The following is an 8,004-nucleotide window of genomic DNA, read 5'->3' on the forward strand; positions in this document are numbered from 1 at the left end:
CTATGGATATGCGCAAGGTTGGTAGGGGGATCGTAGGGAAGAGGAAAGCGGGAAAGGACTATTGTGCCTCCATTTACTGTGTCACAGGCCTGGAGGCAACACTATTGTCGCTTGGAGCTGTAGGCGTAGGCTCCTCTGCATCGCTGTAAAGCCAGTCACTGATGATTGGTGCTGCAAGGTCCAAGAAGAAGAGCAGCAGCGCACGCCATAAGCTAGTCGTGTGCCCAGCAGACACCTTAGGCGGCGGGCGGGACCAGGACTGGAGAGACGTGGGCCACAGTCCCAGTGGCACGTTGGTGCGGAGACAGTCCCATAACAGATGTAGGTCAAGCCCTAGTGTGGCAAGTGCAGCAGGTTGCCCAGGTAAGAGGGGCCCCACGGCAATGAAATCAGCGTAGGGAAAACTGCGTAAGCAGCTTCCTTATCTTTAACTTGCTGTAAGAAACTGTGGGGCTGGGGGGGTCCTGCGTATTGCGAACTCATAACAAGAAACTCGTTCTAGGTGGGTTCGGCTATTTCGAACTAGGTATTGGATATATCGAACTAATCGTGGCGCATATTGCAGTTCGCTATAACCGGGTTATACTGTATATGGAAAGAAGCGATCATTGCAGACGAACAGTCTTTTTTTTTTTTTGCTTTTGAATATTTCTTGCGAGTGGAGGAGGGTATGAGGGGATGTCTTGTTCTTTACAGTACAATTGTGCATGTATGCATGGCGTTATTCAATGAACAGCTGAACACCTTTTCCACACACTTTCAAGGCCCTAAGAAAAACCTCTACACCCTTTTTTTCACACAAAAAGGGTGTAGAGCTAGGAAAAGGGTGTTTAGATTCAAGAAAAAGGGTGTACAGTCAAACGCTTGTATAACGAAGCGTGAGGGACCGTGGTAATTGTTCCTTATACATGTCACTTCGCTATATGCGTTGCACACTAAATTGACACCCTATAAAGCAGATAAGCCTATATAAGAAGCAGAAGTTTATTCAATCTTACGAGAAGATGAAGGTTACAAAGCAAAATTATACAGACGAGGGTGCCATAGTCGAGACTGCACCAGGACCCTCGGTTAAATATTACACAGAAGAATAAAACACAGTGAAAGCCGCTAAAATAATAATATACAGTGGCATATTATAGAGCTATATGCATTGCAGAGTAGTAATATAAATTATAACAAAATATTGACAATATAGCAATACAAAATAAGTAGTATATTTAGGGCGGACTAGAAGGGGGAGAAAAAAAGGACAGTTAGAATAACAGGAAACGCAATATTACACATGTAAAACTATAGTAATATTCAAAAGAACACTAAGGAATTCTCACGAGATAGAAAACACTAAACTGCGCATCTAGGTGAAATTTCTAACCACCCTATGCCACAAGAAACAAAAGCAGGCATAATTACATTTACTCAGTATGAGAAAACACGATGAAGCAAAAAGGAAAAGAAGGAATTAAAGTGAAATGTAACATAAATTAATAAAAAACCAGTGCAGCACTACAAACAGACATTCAGCGAGAAAAAACAATACGCAAAAGTGCAACGAATAATACTCAAAAATACACAAAAAATTTTGCCATGACTGTTATGTACCATTCAGCACTCTAGAAGAAACTTTTTAAGAAGCCTTTTAAATGATAATAAAGATGACAGAGCTTCAATTTCATCGGGCAGGCTGTTGTAGTTTGCAATAACTGAAAAATGCGAATTCATTTTACCGTAGTTAGTGGAATAAAGTAAGCAAATAATTAAAATTAGCAGCGAACCTATATGTTTATTTACATCAGATTTAAAATCCAATAGGCGGAAAAAAGTCAACAATTTTCTTCTGCACAGTAGTATGACGTACTGAATGCGCAACCACCACCGACCTGATGCTATCGAGGTTCACGGCATGCTGCGGTGTGAGGTCAGGGAGGGACGAGATATATATCTGTAGCGCGTCAAATGCCGCTATCGCTTCACGGGTAGTCATAACGCTTGGCTCCTCTGCAAGCTCTTCATCGCTACTCGCCGGGTCATTTGTGGCGTCCCTTTTCTCTATGATGGCCTCCACGATGTCGTCAGTTGTAAGGTCAGAGCAAATTAGGACCTGGTCGTCCACCGAGACGTATTCGTCAGCCGTCACAACCGATGCAGCGTCGCAACATGCACTGTACGTGTTTATGGACTCCTGCAGCTCCGTGGCCGAAATGGGTGACTCACGATCGTCGGCACATCTATCGGCTGTGTCGTCAGCTTCAGTGGAGCCAGCACTGCGCCAGCAATTGCGCACAACGTCGGCGGGCACCTTCCACCATGCGCCGGTAGCCATTTCAGTGGCCTGGCGAATGTTGATCCTAGTTGGCCCTTCAATGTTGTGTTGGAGGTTGAGTAGAATTCGCTGCAGCATCATCGTACGGGAGCGGGCTTTAATGGACCGTATGATCTCTTGGTCCAATGGCTGAAGCACCGACGTGCAATTCGGTGGCAGAAAAATCACTTCCACGTGATCTAGCACTGGGATCTTGTTGTGTGCGGCGCAGTTGTCGATGAGAAGAGCAATCTTGCGATTCTGAAGGCGCATTGTTTTCTCCAGTTGCAAAAGCCAGGTTTGGAAAAAGTCCGCCGTCATCCAGGCCTTTTTGTTCGCAACATAATCTGCTGGAAGGCTACGCACGCCCTTAAAGCATCGTGGCTTTGCCGACCTCCCAATCACTAGCGGCTTCAGCTTTTCAGTCCCTGCTGCATTGCAGCAGAGCCGCACAGTCAGACGTTGCTTGGACTTTTTTCCCCCTTTGCAGCGATCTGTTTTCTCGCACAGGGCCTTCTGAGGTAGCAACTCATAAAAAAGAGCAGTTTCATCAGCATTAAATGTGTCTGCCGGCCTGTACTTGTGCAGCACTCTCAGCAGTTCGGACTCACGCCAATTGTCAGCGAGATCGTGCGGTGCGTCGGCCTCTTCACCAGCCACACTCTTGAAAACAATGCCATGTCGTTGTTTAAAGCTTCTCAGCTAGCCGCTTGTCGCTTTGAAGTCTGCTTCATCCACGCCGAGGGCGAAGGCAAACTGTTTGGCCTTCTGACATAGCAACGGCCCGCTGACAGGAATCTTCCTTGCACGTACATCGGCAAACCACGCGTAGACGGCGGCGTCAACATCCTGAAATGTGGCTGCACGGATCCGCTTCCTTGACGGGTCCGTTTTATGTTGTGCCACTTGCTCCTGTATCTTTTCTTTGTCCTTCAGGAACGTCGACAAGGTCGATGTGCTGATACTGTACTCCTCGGCTGCGTCCTTTTTTTCCGGCCGCTCTGCACGGCACTGATGATCTTCATCTTCTCATCGAGTTTGAATTGTCGTCGCTTTTTAGTCCCTGCACCTTCACCTGCACTCATCGCGATTCCAAGACATTGCAACACGAACACGGCGCAATCGAACAACCACGCTACAGACCAGATCAGGAACAGACTCGCTTCTCTCCGCAGTCAGGCAGTGCGCACGTGCGCACACTTAGCTGACTCTTCTCACGCCGTTTTTCTGCTCCCGCCTCCCCAAGACTAGCCTGAAAACTCTCCTCCAAAACGTTATTGCCCTTTGTCCCTTCCTTCTCGCAACCGCCCTGTCATTCTAAAAAAAAATCTCAAATGCACGTTTCATCCCAAATTTGCACACCGATCGCCCTTTTCCTTCTTTCTTCTCGCTAAAAAGTGCAAGTGCTCCGGGAACAGCCCTAGTAAAAATTCCAATAGAAATTTGTATTGGTCCAATAGAAATTATGTATTGGTCCTATAGGTCAGGCTATTGGTTCTATTTGAGTATCTATAGGACCAATACAAAATCTATTGGTCCGATAGAGTGACATGTATTGGTCCAATAGACCAATTCGTATTGGTTCTATTGGTCCCAATGGCACCAATAGCTATTGGGACCAAAAGCTATTGGAATAGTGGGACCAATAGCTATTGGTTGTATCAGCCTAATAGACCAATAGGGGATATCTATTGGTCAAATACATTGTCCGGCGCTATTGGTTTACAGGCACTAATAAAAAGTAGAGCTGTTAGCTTTTTTTAGGCGGTGTGCTGCTAAGCCCATAGCGTCACTAAATAAAGGCTTAAGCCCAAGGAGGGGGGTGGGATCCCGGCCGCAGCGGTTGTTTTCCAGATCGAGGCGAAAGGTAAAACCGCCCGTGTGTCGATCTCGCCTGCGGCGCTCAGTACACACCACCGCTGGTCAAAATGAATCTGCCGCCCTGCAAGCAATGTTTCTGCCCGAAAACATTCGATTCACGTTAGCTGCAAGCATTTTGCATTTAGCACGCCTCAAAAATAATGTCCCTGTAGCGCTTAAAAAATTCCTGGTAGCAAAGAGTTGCAGCCGCCGGCGCATGGTGGTTGCCCGCAATGCTTGCGACAAGCAAAAAACACCGCGCGTGTGATTCTGTGCCTACAGTAGTTATAGATCTTTTCGCGAGCGTCAGCGGTGGCCTTCATAACAATCGCCTCTAACTTTAAAGACGATAGTCTTTCTTGGGCTACTTCAAAACAATGCCTGCGCAATAGTCTTATATAGTTACAGCTAAATCTACCCGTCTATGTCCGGTGGAATGTTCATACTTGTCAACATTGTTGAAGAAGAACAAGACATTACGCAAATTTAAGACAACAAATCAATACAGTAGTGATATTTGCAGTGTTCCTTTATAAAAAAAATCAAACATGCTTGAATTTGCGAAATTAAATACTTCATCAACTGCAGAAAAAGAATTCACTCCGCCGTCGCCTGCTGTCGCCCGCGCCACTATAGCTTCTGGGCCATTTTAAGAAATCAGCCGGCAACAGTTACGCAAGGTTAGACTAGGTAGGTTCCACGTTCTGCTTGCAAAGCACGTGGAGTAGGGAAACGCGGTTCAATAAACGCTTAAGTAGGGCGCCTCGATTAACGCGTGTCTTCGCCGTACGGCAGCGTTCGCATCGAGACACCCGGTTTGGAGCAGTGGAACGCGGGAAATTTAAAATAATTTAAGCAAACCTTTGGCGTCTTTACTTTGGGAGGAGCGCGACGCAAGAGGAACAACATGAGAGGTGAGCGGGAAAGCGAAGGGAGGCATTTACTTCGCATAAGCCGATAAAGACTATCGTCTTTTGACGGCATTTGTAACGAAAGGAGCAGATAAGCGGCCAATTTTTTCCAATCTCGCTGTGCCGCGGAGTGGCCATATTTGTTCTGGGTGCCGATTCAACGGCCGATTCTTAGGATAAGTGTCGTACTTGATATATGTTTGCAGAAATTAAAGCCTACAAAATCAAAATTAACACCAAAATAATTAAGCCCGCAATATAAAATTGCATTATAATTTTAAGGTGAAATACATTAATTAAAACTGCTCAATAATGCTTCTCTGACAATATGAACCTGGCGGAGGTTTCGTATGCCAAACAAAGCAAAATGGCTTCTTCCATGCCCGGCGCTTCGGCACGATCCCGCGGCGCGGGCGTTCTCAGCGGCCAGCCACCGTGTTTGTGAATTTTAGTTCCACTCATTGTATTTGTTAGTTTTAAATATTAAGCTACGAGGACATCATCTGTGGACCACTAGAACGTAAAGACACCTTCGGCGTCGCTCGTATTCAAGGATTATTGTCTTCACGCACGGCGGGGTGACAACGTGCACGCATTACGCAGCTCGGATTTTCGCATTTGAAGGTATGCATACATTTCTTTTCACCGTGACGCTGTGGAAGCTTTTTACTTCCTGATAAAATTTCTTATTAAAAATAGCAGAGCAGGTCGAAGAGCGGCGCTTTTATTTTTGGAAAAGCAACTATCGATGCAACCACGTGTGAACTGAGTACAAATGCATGTAGGACTTTGTGTTCCGATTAACAACTGTGCTGATAGCGTTTTGTACAGATGAAATGAAGTGCCGCGGGTAATGTTTCATCGGGATGGAATCGAAACGGAATGTCTAGCTTTAGAAGCGTTCCGACCACATCGGCGTACTCACGCACTGTAGTTCTTGGTTGAGCGGCGTGCTGCCGTAGAGTGGTATGTTTCGCCTGGACGAAATGCTAGACACACTTATTAAAATGTGCAGTTATTGCGGAAGTTCCTAATTATTGCCATACTGTTTTTGCAGGTCTTGCAGCTCTGACTCGAGGAATATATGCACCGGAAATTCGACAGCCTGTCGGGCAATAAAGCTGCAGTCAACCAGCACTTACGGCTTTGTGGTATTTGAAGGGTAGCGGGACCACTTTGTGTTTAGAAACTTGCTGAAGCAAGTGTAGCATGGCCAAATGAATGCAGTGAACTAAACGCCTTGTCATGCATTTGGCCATATTTCGATTGATGCTCCAGTAGGCCCAAATACCAATACACCTATAAGTGCCAATACACCTATAGGACTAGACCAATACACCAATAGGTACCAATACACCTATAGGACTGACCAATACACCAATAGGTACCAATACACCTATAGACTGATACACCAATAGCTATTGGTGTCAATAACCCAATAGGCTATTGGTTTTGTCTATTGGTAATTTTTACTAGGGAGCAGAACAGCCAGTCAGGACTTGGGACCACGCCGACATACCGTGCCTGTTTTTTGCCATTTCCCATTTTATTTATTACACTGTAGACCCTGCTGCGACGACGAAACTCGGTCCAGACTGCTTTTCCGCCGACAGGAAAACAGTGAAGGGAGCCGAAGAAAAGGAAGGCCACCCAACCTGGAAGTTAAGAGGCGACATGGAAATTGTTTGTCGATGTCTTCCGCGCTCCTATTTTGTCTATTCAGCGTCTGTGGACACAAGAAAGGCGAAGGTACAGCTGGTTCAGCTCCAGGCCAACGCCTTAAAAAGAGCGAGTAACCGCAGTCGGGCCACGCCGCCATTCTGTGCAGGCGTTTGCGCCCCCGCAGTGATTGTGTTCTTCGCCCCGAGGGCCAAAGGCGCAATTAGGTGAACTGTCCCCTCTCTGGCTGCGTAACGTGGGCTTCCCGGGGAGGAGTTTTGTGGGAGGAAACACTAGCCCTCGCTTACGCGCGCTGCCTGGAAAATATTTCGGAAGGAGGGGGAAAGGGGGGGGGGGGTCGAACTCCCTCCTCCCGCTGGCTACATCCCTGAGCAGCAGTGCAGCGGCATTGTCGCCCTTTTTTATTTTTGTAGTTCTTTAAAAGATAGCCCGGGGTGACCTTGGTCTGGCCGTTTGCATTAGCGAGTGCCATCAGCGGCAGCAGCGGTTTGCTGCTGCGCGTTACCACGTGTGCGGCTAGCCGTATTCGTTATCAAACAACAGTTCAGCGATTGGGAACGCATGATTTTCTTCGTTAAACAGGCAAATTCGCTGTAGTGGTATTCGCTGTCGTTCACAATACAAAAGAAACACCAGAATCTGGCCAGGCCATATGGCATGCTTCGTTGTACAGGCCATTTCATAGTAGAAGCGTTCGTTGTAGCGGCGTTTGACTGTAATGGGCTCCCAACACCCTTTTTCCACTTATGCTACACCCTTTTTGGTCAAAAAGGGTGTAAAAAAGTTTGAAACATTCAGGAATGCTATATAGCATTCCTGAATGTTTCAAGCGTATAGCTTTTTATTTGTTGAATTGTATTTTGTGTCAGTGTTTTACGGTTCGTGTGCTGGGTGCATGCCCAGCACACCGCAGCGTTGCTGCAAATAGCAAACACAGGGAGGTGGTCACTGAGGGAACTGTCACTAACCCCTGCTAAGGAAGAGTTGATTTACTCACAATTAACAGGTCAAGTATTGTTGCTGATGTGAGAGTCACGCGCGTAGGTAGATTGATTTAATTCTGCATAAATGAGATTCTAATAGCGTCAGCATGCACGTGCGTCGAGAAGAGTTTTCATCCATGTTAATTGTTGAAATCGCCTCCCATAAAAACTATAACCCCAAGAATCAGCAAATTCAAAAACCGTCTCCAGATAGGCTACAGATTCATCAAGGTTTCCATTATGAGGGTGATAAACCACAACAAATAGG

The sequence above is a fragment of the Haemaphysalis longicornis genome, unplaced genomic scaffold, assembly GCF_048455015.1.
Source record: "Haemaphysalis longicornis isolate Haplotype H1 unplaced genomic scaffold, Haemaphysalis longicornis Haplotype H1 scaffold_1, whole genome shotgun sequence".
NCBI classification, from domain to species: Eukaryota; Metazoa; Arthropoda; class Arachnida; order Ixodida; family Ixodidae; genus Haemaphysalis; species Haemaphysalis longicornis.